The sequence below is a fragment of the Onychomys torridus genome, chromosome 14 (genome assembly GCF_903995425.1).
Source record: "Onychomys torridus chromosome 14, mOncTor1.1, whole genome shotgun sequence".
In the NCBI taxonomy this organism is placed as follows: Eukaryota; Metazoa; Chordata; class Mammalia; order Rodentia; family Cricetidae; genus Onychomys; species Onychomys torridus.
Genome location: NC_050456.1, coordinates 81,112 through 101,486, shown reverse-complemented (window position 1 = coordinate 101,486; position 20,375 = coordinate 81,112). Strand labels below are relative to the sequence as shown.

Below are 20,375 nucleotides of genomic sequence, written 5' to 3'. Positions count from 1 at the left end.
TGATCAAAGCAGTCAGAGAAGGTGTGTGTCGTCCACTTAGCTATAATTTGTAGCATGGCCTCTTTAGCAGTTGGTGGATTGCTAAAAGCCACTGAAGTACTGGAAATGCTTTAAAGCATGGGGTAAAAAGTACTGAACAAACACTCTGTAAAAACCAGTCATAGGACATCATGGCTACGAAATTTTCTTAACAGTTAAATGACTTCAGAATAGATCTCGACATTAAATGTAAATCTTTTTTTTAAATTCTGATACAAGTAGATATAGTGATAACAGAAAATTACAAGGCAGAGAACATACACACAAAAGAATCAAGACAGTGCTGTAGATTCAACAGTATTCCATGAGGCTAGAAAATCTGTTAACTTTGTTAACTAGCAAAGTATCACTCTTGTTTGTTTATAAATCACTTATTTATCATATGACCACACCATATTGAATCCTTCTCTTTCCTTGTATTGGAGACTCCTACAGTTGGCCCTTAAGCATTCTGCATTTCTTTGCCAATCTTGTAACTGAGTATCTTGTTCCAGTCGATTTTGGTGTGGGTAACTGGAAGCTGCTGGCACAAGGCCTTGAACGTGGTGTCTGACATTGTTTGATAGTTTTCACTTATTGCTGTCTGATACTCATTTTCTGCACTCTATGACTTTAATAAACTCCTTGGCAGTTTGGACTTCATTAGAAACAGTTATTGAATCCTGCACATCTTTATGACTGACCAACTGAACATTGCCATCTTCATAATCATGAACTTGAATCTTGAGCACTCCAACTACCTGGGCCATAGGTGGTGTGATGGTAAACTTCCACTCTGATCTCCAACGACCATTCCAGAAGTTTTTGGGCTGAAACTGGTGGCTTTCAATACATGTAATAATGGGTTTGTTGCCCATCTATAGTCTTAGCATAAACAGTCCAGAAGCGGTTGGAATAATGATCTTTCACATAGGCCCTTAAAGCACTGTCACAGGATTCTCTCCAATACTTCACTTCCGTCCACATCTTCTTGCTGGGGGTCACTTGCTTCTTTCCGTAAATGATCAAACTTAAATGAAATTTTGTTTCTTGGATCTAAAAATCTGCTGTTACCAAGGTCACCTGTGCTCTGTAATTAAGACCTGGTCATCATGGCCTTCTGTCTTCACAGGTGCGAACTGATCCATGCTATACTGGGCAAATGAACGTGCTGCCCCTTCCCTGAGGAGATTGCCATTATTAAGTAGTAGCAGGACATCATTGAAGACTTCGTTAAACTCCCCAGGGGGTGCATGGGTGATGAATTTAGCAGCTAGGCATACCTTCTCCTCATCCTACACCTGATCCTAAAAGTTGGCCATCTTGGCTGCTCTGGCCCACAGCTCGGCGACCGGCGCGAGGCAGGCCAGGAAGGAAGCTGAGTGGTGGAATCACCAAGGGTGCCGTTGGAAGGATCCGCCGGAATCTCCGGCCAAGAGTGTGCCATGTCAGTTCCGCGCTGGCGTGACAGCCTAGAGTGGGGCTGTCAGCATTCTTATCTTCAAAGGTCCTACAGAAAATCTCACCAAGCTTTCTAAACTTAATGGCTTTTCTAGCCCGAAGATCAAAGGCCTTCCATAGTCCTCCCCCAAACAACATGGTCACGTCTGTCATATCAATATCCCACTCTCATAATACCGACTTGTCTTAATTAGAATTATTAGTGCTGTGATGAAACATCATGACAAAAGTAACTTGGAGAGGAAAGGGTTTATTTTACTCACAGTTCCTTACAACAGTTCTTCAAAAGTAGTGAGGAAAGGAACTCAAGCTGTACAAAAGCCTGGAGGCAGGAGCTGATGCAGAGCTCATTGAGGGGTCCTGTTTTCTGGTTTGCTCCCCCTGGCTTGCTTAGCCTGCAGTCTTATAGAATCCAGGAACACGAGCCCAGAAATAGCACCACCCACAATGGACTGGGCAAGCTCCCATCAATGATTAATAAATGCCTTACAGCTGGATCTTATGGAGGCTTTTTCTCAATTGAGGATCCCTTCTTTCAGACAACTGTAGCTTGTGTCAAGTTGCAAGAAAATTAACAGCATATATCCTTTGGGACCATGTTTTCAGGGTCTACTTCCCTGATGTTTTCCAAACTTGTCCCCTCTCTTTGTGGAACCATAATTCGCTGCTGCCATCCATTTTTTCGTCGTCTATCATAGGTATCTCCTCCAGCCACCCTTATGTTCTCGTCCTAGTTTTCAGCCTTGTTACTTATTAATCTGATATTGCCAGTTTCAGGTTGATTTAATGAATTGCAGTTATATTTGTGAAGATACTTTGTCCAATGTATATCAGTAACTCACCGAGGCATTGTTTAACTGTTTGTCCTTACCTTTCTCTTATAATTAAGTTCTGAAGCCTCTCCCACAAGTTTCTGTTTAAACATCTGGTTCTCACCTTGTGTAGCTAATTTAGGTTGTCTCCCTCCATATTCCTTCCCTTTTGCCTCCTTCCTTCCCCTTCAATGCTATATCTTTCCATTCTAGCCCCCATGTACACATTCTATATATTCTAGTCTCCTTTCTTATACAAGTCTACCGGAACACTCTATATCTAACCTCTATGATTTTAGAGATTGTACCTCAGCTATCAGTGACTTAACAGCTAACATCCAAATATAAGAGAATATGGACCATACATGTGTTCTTGTGTCTGGAGTACCTCATTTAGGATGATTTTTTTCTAGGTCCATTCATTTACCTTGGGATTTCAAGATTTCATATTTCATTTTTGTAAATTCTGAGTAATACTCAACTGTGTTGATGTACTATATTTTCTTTTCCATTAATTTGTTGAGGGACATCTAGACTGTTTACAATTCCTGGCTATAAGTAATAGATCAGCAATTAACATAGTTGAGCAAGTGTCCCCTTAGTACGATGGAAGGTCTTTTGGGTAAATGTCCAAGAATGATATACTTGGGTCTTGAGGTAGATCAATTCCCATCTCCCTGTGGAATAACACCACTGATTTCCATAGTGGCTGAATAAGTGTGTAGTCCTTCCAGCAATGAATGTGTGTTCCCCTTGATCTACATCCTCACCAGTACAAACTATCACTTGTTTTATTGAACTTAATTATTCTGACAGTTGTAAGAGAGTATTACAAGTAGTTTGCATTTGTATTTTCCTGATGAATAAGGATATTGAACATTTCTTTAAGTGTTTCTCAGTCATTAGAGTTTCCTTTATTGAGAATTCTCTGTTTTGAGCTGTACCCTATTTATTAAATGGGTTATTTGTTTTTTTAACGTCTAGTTAATTTGAGATGGCTATCTGAGATGATCCAGCCTGACAGACTACTTGAACAAAGACTTGAAACAAGCCCTGCACTTTCTCATTAGGCAGTGGCTAGACAAATGATACAGGACTTGATAATTAACCCAAAAATAGAGTTTTTGTTTAAAAAAGAAAAAGGAGAATATAGATATGAGGTAGATCACTGAATCTACCCTGAGAAAAAAGATAAAGAAATAATAGGATAAATGGGTAGATCATTGAATCTACACTAAAAAGAAAAAGGGAAAGATATAAAAATGACAAAAGGTAGATTATTGAAACTTTTATGAAAAGAAAAAAGAGAGAATATGAATATGATAAGAAAAAAAGGTCAATTTTTAAATCTACTTTTAAAAAGGAACTACTTGTTTTAAATAGGATAAGTAATGAAAATTTTTTTTCATCTGAGTTTATGAAATGTTACTGGACTGGACATTGTTATATATAATGGAGTTTTTCGCCTGAATCTGTCAAATGTTAATGGACTAGACATCATTAATGTAATCTTGACTGTGTATATTGTATATACTTATTGGATATGATTTTTCTTGTATTAGTTATAACCTTTTTTTAATTTTAGACAAAAACAGGGGAAATGTGTTCCCAAAAATATTGTGCAGGTAATAAACTTATCTGGGGTCAGAGAACAGACAGCCAATAGATACAGAGCTACAAATGGTGGCTAGAAAATGGGAAGAGTAAACCATAGAAGAAGTTGGGCAGTGGTGGCACACGCCTTTAATCCCAGCACTTGGGAGGCAGAGCCAGGTGGATCTCTGTGAGTTCAAGGCCACATTGGAAACAACCAGGCATAGTGACACATGCCTTTAATCCCAGAAAGCTAACCTTTAATCTTAGGGAGTGGAGGCAGAAAGGGAAAGATTATACCAGGCGTGAGGACCAAAAAAAAGAAGCATTTGGCTAGTTAAGCTTTTAGGCTTTGGAGCAACACAGTTCAGCTGAGATTCATTCAGGATGAGGACTCAGAAGCTTGCAGTCTGAGGAAACAAGACCAGCTGAGGAACTGGTGAGGTGAGGAAGCTGTGGCTTGTTTTGTGTCTCTGATCTTCCAGCATTCACCCCAATAACTGGCCTCAGGTTTGATTTTATTAATAAGTACCTTTAAGATTCCTGCTACACTTGAGTTCTTTAGATATTTTGCATACTGGTCCACTAATGGATGTGTTGTTAGTGAAAAATATTTCCCACTCTGTAGGTTGCCACTTTGTTCAAGTAACAATGCCTCTGCCTTAAAGAAGCTTTTCAATTTCATGAGGTCCCATTTATACATTATTGATATTCTGCCTATTCAGAAAATCTTTTCCTGTACCAGTGAATTCAAGGTAATTTCCCACTTTCTCTTGAATCAGACTTAGTGTATCTATCTGATTTTGTGCTGAGGTCTTAGATCCATTTGGAGTTGAGTTTGCACAGAATGATAAACATAGATCTTGTTGCATTCTTCTACATGCCAACATTCAGTTTGACAAGTATAATTTCTTGAAGATACTATATTTTCTCCACTGTATATTTCTGCCTTCTTTGTCAGTAATCAGGTGTCTATAAGTGTGTGGATTTATGTCTGGATCTTCAGTTTGAGCTCATTGGTCAGCTTGTCTGTTTTTGTACCAATACTGGTTTTTTTTCCTGCTTTTATTACTATAGCTCTGTAATAAAACTTGAAATGGGAGATAGTGATATCCTGCACAGTATTGTTTATATTTATTTATTCAGGAGTGTTTTAAGGATTCTGGGATGGTTTGTTTTTGTTTTTTGTTTATTTGTTTTTTAAGATAGATCTGTGAAGAATTGTGTAGGAATTTGATGGGAATTTGATTGAATCAGTAGATAGTCTTGTTAAGTGTCTTAGTTTGTGTTTCCACTGCTATAATAAAACACCATGACCAAAAATAAAAAAAAAAAAGAGTTGCTGTGGTCATGATGTCTCTTCTCAGCAATAGAAACTCTAAGACCGACACCCTAGCAGAATAAACACATGCTTCTTAAAGTTTGTTTTCAGATACAGTTCATTTAAACCAATCTACAAGATTTTTCTATTTGCCTTTCAATGTTTGCTAAGAAAGAATCCTTGACTCACCCTCAAGGAAAATAATTTCTTCATCTAGAAGACATCTGATGTAGGAATAAATGCAGGCATGACCTGGTAGCCAGTCTATTTGCCATACTGTGCTCCTGAACATTCCCAGAAGTCAGAATACTGAATTCTTAACTACTGTGAGTAGCTGGTAGCTGGCCATGAGTCTGCACTCTCCATGTCTCCTTTTATGTGCTTCTTGTGCAGAGAGACCATGGTGGTATGAGCACTCACTGGCCAATCTGAGGAAATGTGCTAACCAATCACTGTCAATAGGCTTCTACTATTGAAGTGGTCACTCACGTGCAATAAAACAGATGCTATTCCCTGAAAAAAGTCTCCAAAGTGGTTTCTCTCCTCACCCTCTACTGAGCCCCAGGCATTGCTGTCTTGTTGGGGGATGCCCAAATAATGACTTCAATCTGCCTTCACAACTTCCTTAGTACTACTGCCATGCAGTCTTTAATTTCCATGTGTGACAAAGAAGTCTCCTAACTGGTGAACAGACAGTAGGTTTTCCCCTCACTTCCATTGCCTGGGTTCAGCATGTATCTTTGGTTCAAGCACATAATGAACACACCCTTTTTGATGAGAACACGGCATGGAGACCTCAGCAGGTGCAGTTAAGGTCATCTGAACACTGAATAATGCATCCTGAGTTTTTCTTCTCTTTGTCTTTTACAGACTTTTCCCTCATTCTCTAACTTTCAAGACTGTACTTCTTCAGGATAACAATACTAACAATAAAAACAATAGTAACTTTTGTGGCCACTTATATTCCCTAAGTCCTTACTATATGCCAGGTACTATGCTAAGTCTCGAGCAAGAATCCTGTGAAACATAATTTCTTCTTTCTGACAAAGAAACTGAAACTGGAGATTTGATTTGTTTGAAGCTACACAGGTAGGGGGTGGGTTTGAATCATGGTGCCTTGACTTCTACATTTAAGCTCAGGGTGCCCTCTGATCTGTCCTTCTGATCTCCTTTGTCAATTCAAACTAGAAAATATTTCATAACCATAGCTGGCCTGGGAAGTAAGCAAGTGGGTGGGAAGAAAGTTCTGAGTGCCCCACTGAGGCCATGGTGAACAAGCACAGTGAGATGAGAGGATAGAGGAGAAAACAGGAGTCTGGTGTCTGAGGAGACAAGGGAAGGCTGCACATGAAAGGTAGTATTTCGGTGGCCACCAAACAGCATCAGGGCTTCTGCATGCTATCCATCCCAGGGGACAGGCATGTCATTGGACGTACTTAGTAGCTCTCATTTCCTTATCACTTCTGTCTGGCTCATGGCTTCTATCCTCTTGCTGTCCTCTCAGATTCTACTCAGCACTCCTACAGTTTTTTTGTTCACAAAGTCCCTGTAGCTCATTCTTCCTTCCTCCCTCCCTCCCTCCCTCCCTCCCTCCCTCCCTCCCTCCCCACCCCTCTTTCTTTCTTTCTTTCTTTCTTTCTTTCTTTCTTTCTTTCTTTCTTTCTTTCTTTCTTTCTTTCTTTCTCTTTCTTGGTTTTTCAAGACAGGGTTTCTCTGTGTAGCTTTGTGCCTTTCCTGGATCTCACTCTGTAGACCAGGCTGGCCTTGAACTCATAGAGATCGGCCTACCTCTGCCTCCAGAATGCTGGGATTAAAGGCATGTGCCACCACTGCCCAGGGTCATTCTGCTTTCTTGGCATCAGTTTGATAGCTGTAACCACAGAGCAATGGCCTGCAGCCTAAAGCTTACCCTCAGGTATGTTTTCCTTGGGCCACACTGTGTGATTTACAAGTGATACTGAGTATCTCCTATGCTTTTCAGTGGGCTCCTCCTCATGTGCAGGATAATAGAGGGGTAGATATACCTCTTCTCTTTACAAAGCCATGTGATTCTCCCCAGGCCCTGTCACACTGGGTTTAGCATGTGGTGGACCTGAACTATAATAGGTAGGTTGTTTCTCTTTCCTTGTACAATTTTTAATCAAGTGCCATTTACTTTGAGTCTATTTTCTTGTTGATAATGTTTGACTTATGCTTATGACTGTTAAGTTTCCTTAATTTAGGAAATTTTTGGAAAAAGAGGAGGTATTTGGTGGTGGGGGGGCAATCTTGGTAGACTGCTTCTATGATGAAGAAAATATGCACAAAGTCATCCTAGTTTTTGCTTGGAGCAGGGTGGCAAAGTTTGTCTCAGGATTTCTGTGTCTGTCACTACTTGGCAACTCTGCTACTGCAGAGGGAGAGCAGCCACAGGGTTGTCACTACAGCATGGTCGTGTTTCACCAGAACTTTATCTACAGGAATGTGTGCTGTACTGGATTCAACATGTGTGCTGACCTGTTTACTGACCCCCTGGTTCAGAACAACCAATGTAATCTTGAAAGATGACTGATGAATGAAAAATGAATTTGGTACTAGATTATAAAAATGATATTGTATTCTGAAGGAATGGCCATCCTTGATATAATACAAGAAATAATACAAAGCTTCTAATTAAATGAAGACTCTTGGAAGATTTTCCTCATGTGCATCTTTGAAAATACATTGTTTGTTTTGGAAAGTACTATACTTCAAGTTTCCTGTGTCACAGGTGAAATGGTGTGTATTCAGAGTATAATGGCTGTAAGTCAGTGTCATGACTTTTAGATCTGCTGGGTTTGGGCTTCTCAGTTAACCTTTTATTTTTAATTTTTTATTGTCTTTAGAGTGCTCAGTCTTAACCCATGGCCTCAGGCAAGCTAGGAAGCACACTACCCCTGCTACACTGCTAGTTCCTACCATTTACCTTCTGAAGGTTCTATTTTTGTTAAATTTAATAGCATCTGAAAAAAGCACATGTAATCTTAACTGGGAATAAACAAACATGAAAGCCTGCTTATGGGTTCAGCGAGATGTCTCAGTAGAAAAAGTGCTTGTCATTCAAACTCAAGAGCAGGATTTGGACCTCCAGTTATCAATACAGAAGCTGGATGGGTGTGGCAGCTGCCTTATTTCTAGAATCAGGAGATCCCTGGGATAAGATAGCTAGCTAGATTGCTCAAATGGGCAAACTCTAGGCTCAGCAAGAGACCTTGCCTCCATAAATAATATGTCTTCCACATGGATATGCACACATATACTTGTATACCAGTATACATGTGTATACCACATACACATGCAAAAAAAAAAGCCTACCTCAGCAATAATCACTTCTCAAAGCCAACGTAAGTACATTTCTAAGTTGAAGGCCACAGATGTAAATTTCAGTAGTAGTCAAAGGTCAAACAGTAGTTGGCTTATTTATTCCTCCAATACAAATCTTACCTCACAGACTCATAAAAATCTTTGACTTTCAACAATTCCTCAGATAAGAGAACAGGTTGTTTCAAAATGTCTATAGTAGATATGTTCGCTCTGAGGCCTTTTGAAGTCCACTTCAGAGACAGGCAGGCTCTATCTTTTATCTTCCATATTAGCAGGCAGCCCAATTAACCCTTTGGAGAGGGATGACATGGTATGGTCTCAGTGATCAAAGCACAAGTGACATTGAAGACAAACACAAGAAGGGAATTCCTGGCCATGACCCCAGGTGCAGTGATCACACCCCTGGCCACCGACACTCCTGGCAATGGCACATGCCAGTGTCTACATCACAGACAGGCCTTGTTGCAGTCCCATGCTACAAAGGAAGAGTGAAGAAGCATAGAAAGTTATGCTATGCCTAGCTTAAAAATCAAACCTTTTATCCTCTCCTGGAATTATCTCCAATTTATGTTTCAAAGAAAATGATTTAATGACAATATGATTTCAGAAATCTGTGGGAGACCATTAAAATACAACTTGTCTCTCTCTATTTTTTTTTTTTTCTTCTTCTTCTCCTTCTTCTCCTTTTTGGTTTTGGTTTTTTCAGATAGGGTTTTTCTCTGTGTAGTTTTGTAGTTTTAGTAGCTGTCCTGGATCTTGCTCTATAGACCAGGCTGGCCTTGAGCTCACAGAGATCCACCTGGCTGTGCCTCCTGAGTGTTGGAATTAAAGGCGTGTGCCATCGCCGCCCGGCTGTCTCTCTAAATGGTTTTCTATATGGAAAAATTAAATGCAGTTTTTATTGTGAATGTGCATGTGGGTCTTAATCTGTTTGAGTGAGGCATGTGTATTTAATACTGGCCATTACAGCAGAACTAAGAAGTTCTATGACCACACTAAAAAGTCCTGCCTGGGGGTGCTGACTCCTGCTGTTTTTCATTATATGTGATTGCTTTGTTCTTTAGGAGATGGGAGAAGGAGCTTTGTTTGATTTAATAAAAAGAAAATAGCTGATGTCACACAGCACTTTATTTGATCTGGTTTCTGGTCAAGACAGAGAGTGCTGCTGATATTGTTGCAATTCTAAAAGGTTGGGAATCATTAGCTTATGCTTTTAGATTTACTGCAATAAAATGTGATTTTTTAGTCATTGGATAGCTTTCATACCAAATAATGCCAATTGTGAATGACAGAAATGATCCTTGAAATTATAGTCAATAATGGCAATTGTAGTAAACTGACTAACTACTATGGCTGCAGCTGAAGCCCAAAATGGCAGAAACCTATTGGGCCTTCGTGAAAAACTCTCCCCTTCCGATGCCAATGGGGATTGAAAGCCCAATAGGGCCAGCTTTGGCAAGCATTAACATTAGCCCAGGAACTGCAGCCATGCGGTTGGATTCTCCAGAAGGTAATGTATGGTAACTGCTTTTTCAAGTATGTTTGAGAATGTGTCACACAGACACCTAGGAGATTAAGGATAACTCTGAAGATCACTGACCTCCATTTATTAACAGTAGCATGTCAGCTAAGCATTTTCAAACTCACAATCCTATTCAAGCTGGAACAGGAGTGGCTCTGTGCAACATTTATTGGCCTCCTGAAATTCATTTAACCCCCTTTGAAGATACCTTAAAATTTGTGAGTCTGAATGTAGCCATTATGAGACCATTAGTTCGCTCCTTGTGAGATGCCTGTTTTTCCTTTATGGTTCTTAGTTCTTTTGCAGAGCTACCAGCTTCAGTTGTGCTGGGATCAAGAATAATGGGCCTGCCGGGCAGTAGTGGTGCATGCCTGTAATCCCAGCACTCGGGAGGCAGAGGGAGGTGGATCTTTGTGAGTTCGAAGCCAGCCTGGTCTACAAAGCTAGTCCAGGACAGGCTCCAAAGCTACAGAGAAACCCTGTCTTGAAAAACCAAAAAAAAAAAAAAAAGAAAGAAAGAAAAAGAAAACAAAAGGATAATGGGCCTCGGCAGTTCGTGTTCCTGGAGTTGTGTCCATGCCATTGGATGCTCACATGCTCCAAAAGAGAATTTGACATCACTGCTGCCGTTGTTGCTGATATAACAGTGACAACCACCGCTAACACTGTTTCTGGGATTGCCATTTCATAATTGGTTACTACAGCTAGCACAGTGGGGACTCTGGCAGCAAAAGTAGCTACCACAGTTAATTAATTTTTATTTCTATTGGGCATGACAAATTTAAATCAATAGTTATATACATTTTGATTGGCTTTGAAAGTTATAAATTTACAAACTCAAGTTCCATTTGCTTTTGGGATGCCATCTTACAAGGACTCCAACTTGCAGTAAGTCTCATTAAGGAAGGGAAAGGCTCAGTTGCCTTTAGCCTACTGGCTATGAGTGGGTTAGGACTTCTGTTGGTCTTTTCTGCATCGAACACACAGATTGCAAGCCACTTAGAGATCTTTGGCAACAGTTAACTCTGCAGCTCTCACACAATTGAGCCTGTATAATAATGATTATTCAGAGACTGGTATTGCCTGTCACTCACCAACCTAAGACAGAATGCCTGTGTGGCCTGGACAGGTGTCTCCATGACAGGTAAGGTGAACTGCTGACGTCTTATGCAACCTAAGTCAGAAGCTCATTTTTTAGTAAAAGGTGGGGCCCTGTAGGTCCTTGGACCCATTTTGGGTAACTGTTGCATTGCTTGTAGATCTTGACTTTGATATCCTCCCTATGCTAATTCCCTGTGAGATTCCACCCTCCTGAATGATTAAGGGAAGCTCCTTGTCTGTGTATCCAGCATATTGGGCATTAACAGCTTAGATGCAAGATTGTAAAATATCAGAAGCGGGGTTGGGGATTTAGCTCAATGGTAGAGCGCTTGCCTAGCAAGTGCAAGGCCTGGGGTTTGATCCTCAGCTCAAAAAAAATTTAAGGCCTCCTTCAATAAACAGCATTCGGCATTCAAAAAGAAGAAGAAGAAGAAGAAGAAGAAGAAGAAGAAGAAGAAGAAGAAGAAGAAGAAGAAGTCATCAAGATTATGATGAGGAAACCCACAGAGACAGCTGACCAGTGCTAGTTGAAGCTCACTGACTCTGGACTGACAGCTTGGGAACCTGCATGGGGTCGAACTAGGCCCTCTGAATATGGGTGACAGTTGGGTGGCTTGATCTGTTTGTGGGGTCCCTGGCAGCAGGACCAGGACTTATCCCAGATGCATGAACTGGCTTTTTGGAGCTCGTTCCCTGTGGTGGGATACCTTGCTCTGCCTTGATACAATGGGGAGGGGCTAGGCTCTCCTTCAACTTGGTATGCCAGACTTTGTTGACTACCATGGGAGGCCTTACCCACTCTGAGGAGTGGATAGGGGTAGAGTGGGAGGGAGGAGGAACTGGGGTTGATATGTAAAATGAAAAAAAGTTTAATAAATAAATATATTATTAAAAACTGGCTAACTAGGCTCCACTGGATGTCATGGAACACACAGAATGGTTCAGGGGTCTTCTGGGACATCTTTGGACAGAGTTACACCACACCACATATGCAGGCCAACCTCTGCTCACATACAGCTCTTACCTAGGAGCTCAGTGGACTTTGTGGACCAAGCTGAGCATTTACAAAGTCTCCCTTGGTTTCACTAACAGATGAAGCATTTGTAAAGATTATTAAAATGTCAGAGAGACACAAAGAAAGAGACTAACAGACTTTGGTTTATAAGAGCCAACATTCCCCCTCTTTTAAAAATGTTTTTTTTTCCTCTTGCATACTAGGTAAGTATTATATCACTCCAACCCCTCCCTAGTTGTTCATGTGGAGGTCAGAGGACAATTTGCGGGAGTCAGCTCTCTTTCTCCCATGTGGGTTCCAGGGATTGAACTCAGGTTGTCAAGGTTGGCAGCAAGCACCTATACTCACTGAGCCATCTTGCTGGTTCTTCCTTCCTTGTTTTAAAGGTGGCCAAATATATATAGAAAACTGAGATAAGTGTGACCTGAAGAAAATAATTAAGGATAGATAGTGAAACAGGGCAAGGACATGGTGACAAGTTTTTAGCTGGAAGTACACATTTATACAGGAGACAACTCAGAGAAATTTTAACAAAGGCTAATATTTAACATAGGCTAATAGCTTTAAAAAAGGTCATTTCATATAATTATAAAATTTTTTTTCGAGATTAGAATTAAGCTGTGTTCACTTTCTAAGTTCACATTTCTTTTTAAAAAAATCAAATAAAAGGATATGAAACTTGCTAGACAGTGGTGGTGCATAACTTTGATTCCAGCACTAAGGAGGCAGAGGCAGGCAGATCCCTGAGTTCAAGACCAGTCTGGTCTACAGAGCCAATTCCAGGACAACCAGGGTTACACAAGGAAATCCTGTCTGGAAAAACCAAAACCAAAATAGAAAAAAAAAAAAAAAAAGAATTGAAACTCCATTGTTTTTGCAGCATGCCCACAGTAGATCTAACTGACTTCACTTGTGTTTTTAGCATTCCATTACTTACAAATGCATCTTCCAGATGTATTGATATAATAGTTTTCTTCACACTCACTGCAGCATGTCCTGTCATGACCTGGTTTGCATGGATGTTGGCCTGCAAGCTGTGAGAACAGTTGTGGTGATGACTTGACAAACTTTATGGTCTAAAAACACAATGCATTTTCATAGGAAACAGTTTTCCTCCAGTGACTTAGAACATACAGCTGTGCAAAAGTTGAAAAAGGCTAATTCCCACAGTCAGCTGCTGTCCCTGGCAATACCAAAGATCTCTAGTTAATGTGGTTTGATTTAGAGTTCTTGACCATACCGCCTGCTTCCAGCTGTTCAGAGACAGTTGGCCCCAGACTAGGAAATATACACAGATGTAAATGAAAACAAAACACATTGAGAAACAGTCCACATTCTTTAATTCCACAGTGATGGGAGTTCCCCCATAATTGACAGAGAGGCACAGGCCAAAAATGTGGTCTAACATTTATCAATCACTCTGGCAAGTAATGTTTCTGTTGTGGGAACACATACTCTTAACTTTACCAGTTGGGCTAGTGTTTTGTTCTACAAAATGTAGTTTTTGACTTTATAGTTAATTACTTTGTGATATTTGTGCTTTTGACAGAAGGTTAACTGTTCCTGGTACCTTACTAGTTGTGTTCTTAATTTTTCTGAAAACTGAAAAGTTTAGAGAATAACGAAAGAAAGATAAAAATAAGTCACTATTATAGGAATCTTAAATTATATTTGACTAAATATGCTAAATCAGCTCTGTAAGTACACTGGCAGTGAATAGGTAGCTAGATTTATAAAAGAACTCCATCTACCAAGCAAACTTCTATCCATCCTTGGAGTTCCCACTAGTGCCTGTTCAAATAAAGATAATTATAGGAGGTTGTTGCTCCTGAGATGTGTTTGTAATGATGGTTGCTCTTCATTGCTAGGCAGTTCTTTCTTATCCTCACATTCAATCTGCCTCTTTGGAACTTGTTCCCATTGTTCTAAGTCCTGTCTTGTGGAGTGTAGGGACCCACAGAGTTTTCCTACTGAGAACATACTCATGTCTGAGAAGCTGAGCTTGCTTAACCCAGCAGGGCTGCATAAGGGGATGATTTGACCAGGGGTGTGGTTAACAGGTGTCTATACTTGGCTGTGCAGTGTGCTTTGATCTAGCAAAGGGGAGGTCTTTTGCCCTACCCCTTGGCATTGTTATAAAAAACACCTTTGAAGAGGCAGAAGGAACCTTTGGGTTTTGATCCAGGTCCTCCCAAAGCTATCCCGTGTTTCTGTCTTTCTCCTCTTCGCTATGTTTCTATCTAAAAGTTTCTTATCCCTTTCTCCTCCTCATAGGAACCTTCTAAAAGGTTATAGCTGGCCTCCCACAGTGGAGTTGTACAAAATAAGCAACTTTCTTCTTCCTCCACTACATGTGGAGATTCCTTTTTCTCCAACTACATGTGGCCATTTTAACTTGCCTTCACTTCTGTTTTGAGCCCATATCCTCTAATTCCTTTAGCCCCTCATTACACAATTGCACAGTTCTATCCATTATTCAAGCTGTCTGCTTTTAGACACATACTTTTAAAAATACAGTTTCTGTTAACAATGTGGTATTTAGAGGACAGACAAATTTTCTATATTCTCATTTACATGTAGAAGTTAAGTGTCCATCTTAGAGAAATGGAGAAGGTAGAGGGAGGGAAGGATAGAATACCAAAATATAGCCAGATAGGAGAAATAAGTTCTAGTATATTCTATAACACAATAGGATAACTACAGCTAAAGATAACCTACTAGATATTTAAAATAGCTACAAGAGAGGGTTTTGAATGCTTTTAACATAAAAGAGAGAGGACAGATATATAGATATGCTAATTACCCTGATTTTGATCATTAAATATGCACCAAAATAACACTCTATAGCCCATAATCATGTCAATGAAAGTTAATCAAAGCTGGTGGTGGTAGCCCATGCCTTTAATCCTAGCATTTGGGAGGCAGAGGCAGGTGGATCTCTGTGAGTTTGAGACCAGCCTGGCCTACAGGGCAAGTTCTGGGACAGCTGGGGCTACACAGAGAAACCCTGTCTCAGAAAACAACACAAAACACAAAACAAAAACAAAAACAAACAAAAAGCCCCAAAAACCTGTCAACAAGCAAGCAAGCAAGCAAGCAAGCAAACAAACAAAAAACCAACAAAAACAAGAAATGAAAGCTTAAGCAAAACTTTAAAAATACTGTAAAAATGTTCTGTTGCTCTGAAATGACAGCAATGATCCTGGAGTTGTGCAGCTCGTAAAGCCAGTGTTGGGATGGTAACTACTGAAGCTGAGCACAGTATGCCCTCTACTCCAGCCTGAGCAGGCAGCACTTCTCTGCAGTGCTTTTGACTTTTGACTCGTAGCTTCACACAGTGAAAATACTCATCTATTTTCACATGAGTTGGTGCTAAGTAATTACTCCCACCCTTATGCAAGTAAGTTTAAACACCTAGTTACACAACTTTATTTTTACCCTGTTAACATTTCTTATTGTTTCTAGCCTGCTTTAGAGCCTGTTAGACTGTCTGGTCTTTAACATATTAGTTCACAGTTTTGTAGCATCTGAAAATTTGAGAAACTTCTTTCTCCAACTCTATCTAAACTGTTAACCAAAATATCGGACAGCACAGTTGGATCTATCTGTGGGAATGCACTAGAGACTACTTCCTGGCTGAACAGATATTTATCTGAAGTTATTTAAACAGCTGGTAATCTAATTAGCCATATGTCTTCTCTGTACTCAAATGAAAGTGTTTCCTGATTGTAGAATGCAACCTTCCTCAAGGGAATCCCCAGTGAACCAAACAACTCCAAAGTAGCCTTGTGGAGAGATTTTAGTTAAATTAATGCTATCTGATCTTAAAGGTCATAAACCACTTTTGGCTCCCATGGTTAAATTGTATGTTGCATGCTGCTACAAATATGCTTCCCCAGAGGTCTAAGAAGCTTGCCAGAAAGTGATATCATGAATGTTAGAAGTTCTACACGAGTTAAGAAGCCACATATTCATGTGGAGATTGATCTATCTTACTCTGGCTGGTAACTGCAGTATAGAGAGTATATGGATAGGTGTCATCATCTAGTACCCACATCTTGGTTTTTAACACTACTCTCCAATAAAGTAATCAACATTTTTAGAACTGTGACTGATTCTAAAAGTGGTGCAGGAAATGTATAAGATGAATCCAGAACATTTTGCTTTAACCATAAACTGAGGAAATACCTTGAAGAATTGTAAAATATTTGAGAATGAAAGAGGCATTAATTCTAACTAAAAGAACTTCTTATAACCAAAGCCTGAATCATTTCAACAATAAAATAGTGTTGAATAAATAGAACTATTTATGAGTAGTATAATACAAAATAGAACTATTATGAGTAGTATAATACAAATACCCATGAATCCATGGTGAATAAAAGGGGGACAACAGACATATTTCCAGTACAGGTGAATTACAGTGATTCCTGGAGATATGATGCCTTCAAGGAGACTGGTAGAACTCCCTACTCTGTTAGTGTGGGTTGTGCATGCTGACTTCCCTCTCCCAAAATACAGTGTGGAGGGAAGAAGAGAGTAACTGTACAACGTAGAAACCTGACAAATACTAGTATAATACTACATAATTCATAATTAGTGATTAGCCATATTAGTCTTATGTGCTGAAGTGAGTCTCTGGTCATCTTCTTATGTCCCTGAATCCCAGGCTAATGAGAAAAGTATTGTGTGATGTGAAGGTCATTCCACAGATATTCCGAAACCTGTGACAGTTGTGAAAAATGAAGAAAGCCAGGGGGATGCTAAAGAGACATGCTAACCTATTGTAAAGGTAGAACCAGAAAGCACACTGGGTAAAATGTGTACAAGCAATCTGAGTAAATTGTGAAGTTTAGTTACTGATACTATGTCAATATTGGGCTATTATTTTGATGGATATACCAACCAATATAAGAAAGTGGGTATGGTGCACATTTTCTTTGTACTATCTTTATAATCTCATACATGTGTTCTATTATTTAAAAAGTTTGTGCTTTTGAAAAGGGTTTTGTGTGTTTGTGTGAGTTGGTTGGAGAGGGTTGGAGCAAAAGAAAGGGAAGGGCAAACACATTCTATGTAGAAGAGCCATCTTTAGCAGTGCATGGTGGCACATTCCTACAGCCCTGGCACTCAGGAGGATGAGGCAGGAACATTGCAAGTTCTATTCCTGTTTGGACTAAATAGGGAGGTACTGTTTTAAAAAAAGTTACTTATAAGATTCAACCTTGCACGAGCTCTCTCTCTTTCTTTCTTTCTCTCTCTCTCCCCCCTCTCTCCTCTCTCTCCCCCTCTCCCCTTCTCCCTCCCTTCCTCACCTCCCCCCCCATCAGGAGATCACTCTCCTGAAGTGGGATGTATGCTCCAGTGTCTGCCTGCATGCCTCCATGACCTTGAGAAAATTAAAAAAAAAAAAAAAAGATTCAACCTTGGGATAATATGTTCAACAGTGAAGTTGAAGTAAGAGATGACTCTCATGCTTACTAATTAAAAAGACTCTAGAAATTGTATTTATTTATTTGTTTTGGATACCAGCCCTCATTTTATATCTCAGACTAGCCTCCAACTCTTTCTACCTCACTTTCCTGGGATTCTAGGCATGCAACACCAAACCTGGTTTAAGACTCCAGTTTCTTAAATAGTGTTTTGATTTGGTTAAACTTGCATTCCTGGATCATGGATTTGATATTTTGTAAAATTTTGTATTGTTGCATTTGTCCTCTCCCCATCTCCTCATATGTGAAAATTATCAGACAGATTATACTCATTAAGGAAAAAAACCAAAGCAAATTACAAAACTGTTTTTCCATAAATGGATAATGTTACAGTGTTTTTATTATTATTTATTTTTATTTTTATTTTTATTTTTTTGAGTCAGGGTTTCTCTGTAGCTTTGGAGGCTGTCCTGGAACTTGCATTGTAGACCAGGCTGGTCTCGAACTCACAGAGATCCGCCTGCCTCTGCCTCCTGAGTGCTGGAATTACAGGCTTGTGCCACCACCACCCGGTTGGGTTTTTAATTTTTTTTTCTGTGCTCCTTGTCTTGTTGGCTATTGCAGGTGCTATAGATAATGCTACCTTGATTGAACAGGGAAGAATTGCTTTGTAGCCCACATGCTTTAGGCCATCAAGCTCATCTGGAGACAGCATCCTAGTTTGCCATTTTGAAAATGGTATTGTGTCAAAGAGTTGGATCTTTGAGAAAATAAACAAGATAGACAAACCCTTATCCAAACTAACCAAAAAGGCAGAGAAAGAACATCCAAATGAACAAAATCAGACATGATAAGGGAGACATAACAACAGACAACAAGGAAATCCAGAGAATCATCAGGTCATACTTCAAAAACATATACTCCTCAAAACTGGAAAAATCTGAAAGAAATGTACAATTTTCTGGATAGGTACTACATACCAAAATTAAATCAAGACCAGATAAACAATTTAAATAGACCTATAGCCCCTATGGAAATAGAAACAGTTGTTAAAATCCCCCCCCCCCAAAACAAACCCAGGATAGCTAAAAGAATCCATGTACAATAAACCCACCTCTGGAGTCATCACCATCCCTTACTTCAAGTTCTACTATAGAGCTATAGTCTAAAAATAGCTTGGTTTAGGCATAAAAACTGACATGTGGATTAATGGAATTGAATTGAAGATCCTGACATTAATCCACACACCTATGAACACCTGATTTTTGACAAAGAAGCCAAGACTGTACATTGGAAAAAAGAAAGCGTCTTCAACAAATGGTGCTGGCATAACTGGATGTCAACATGTAGAAGATTGCAAATAGATACATATCTATCACCATATACAAAACTCAAGTCCAAGTTGATCAAAGACCTCAACATAAATCCAGTTATGTAACCTTGAATGCATTGGCACAGGAGACCACTTCTTAAATAGAACACCAGTAGCACAGACACTGAGAGCAACAATTAATAAATGGGACCTCTTGAAACTGAGAAGCTTCTCTAAGGTAAAGGACATGGTAAATAAGACAAAAAGGAAGCCTACAGAATGGGAAAAGATCTTCACCAACCCCACTTCTAACAGAAAGATGATTTTTAAAATATATAAAGGACTCAAGAAACTAGACATCAAAATACAAACAATCCAATGAAAAAATGGGCTATAGAACTAAACAGAGAATTCTCAACAGAAGAAGTTCAAATGGCTGAAAGACATTTAAGGAATTGCTCAACATCCTTAGTCATCAAGGAAATGCAAATCAAAATGACTCTGAGATACCATCTTACACCTGTCAGAATGGCTAAAATAAAAAACATTAATGACAGTTTATGGTAGAGAGGATATGGAGCAAAGGGAACACTCCTCCACTGTTTGTGGGAGTGCAAACTTGTACAGCCACTTTGGAAATCAGTATGGCAGTTTCTCAGAAAATTGGGAATCAGTCTACCTCAAGACCTAGCAATACCACCCTTGGGCATATACCCAAGGAATGCTCAATCATAACACAAGGATATATGCTCAACTATATTCATAAGCAGCATTATTTATAGTAGCCCAAACCTGGAATCAATCTAGATGCCCCTCAACCAAAGAATGGATAAAGAAAATCTGGCACATATACACAATGGAGTACTACTCAGCAGTAAAAAAGCATTGACATCATGAAATTTGCAGGCAAATGGATGGAACTAGAAAATATCATTCTGAGTGAGGTAATCCAGACTCAGAAAGACAAACATGGTATGTAATCATTTATAAGTGGATACTAGATGTAATAAAGCAAAGTATAACCAGACTATCACCCACAGCTCCAGAGATGCTAGCTAACAAGGAAGACCCTAAGAGGGAGGCATGGATCACTCAGGCAAGGGGAAAATAGATGAGATCTCTTGAATAAACTGGGAGTAAGGAGGGAAATAGAAGGTAGGGAATGCGGGATGAGAATATAAGGGAATAGGATGGTTGAGCTGGAACAGGGATGGAGTGGGAGAACAATGAAAGAGATACCTTGATTGAGGTAGGGGGTAGGGAGAAATCTTGGTGTAAGGGAAGTTCCCAGGAATCCACAAGGATGACCCCAGCTTATACTACTAGCAATAGCGCAGAGGCTGCCTGAGCTGGTCTACCTCAGTAATCAGATTGGTGAATATCCTGCCATCATAGAGCCTTCATCCAGTAACTGATGGAACCAGATGCAGGGAGTGTTCACAGCAA

At 39.7% G+C, this 20,375-nt stretch overlaps 1 pseudogene; it reads right to left on the bottom strand.

Annotated features, from left to right (window-relative positions):
* Positions 1-465: 465 nt before the first annotated feature.
* Positions 466-1,340, bottom strand: LOC118595834 (annotated as a pseudogene).
* Positions 1,341-20,375: the final 19,035 nt, after the last annotated feature.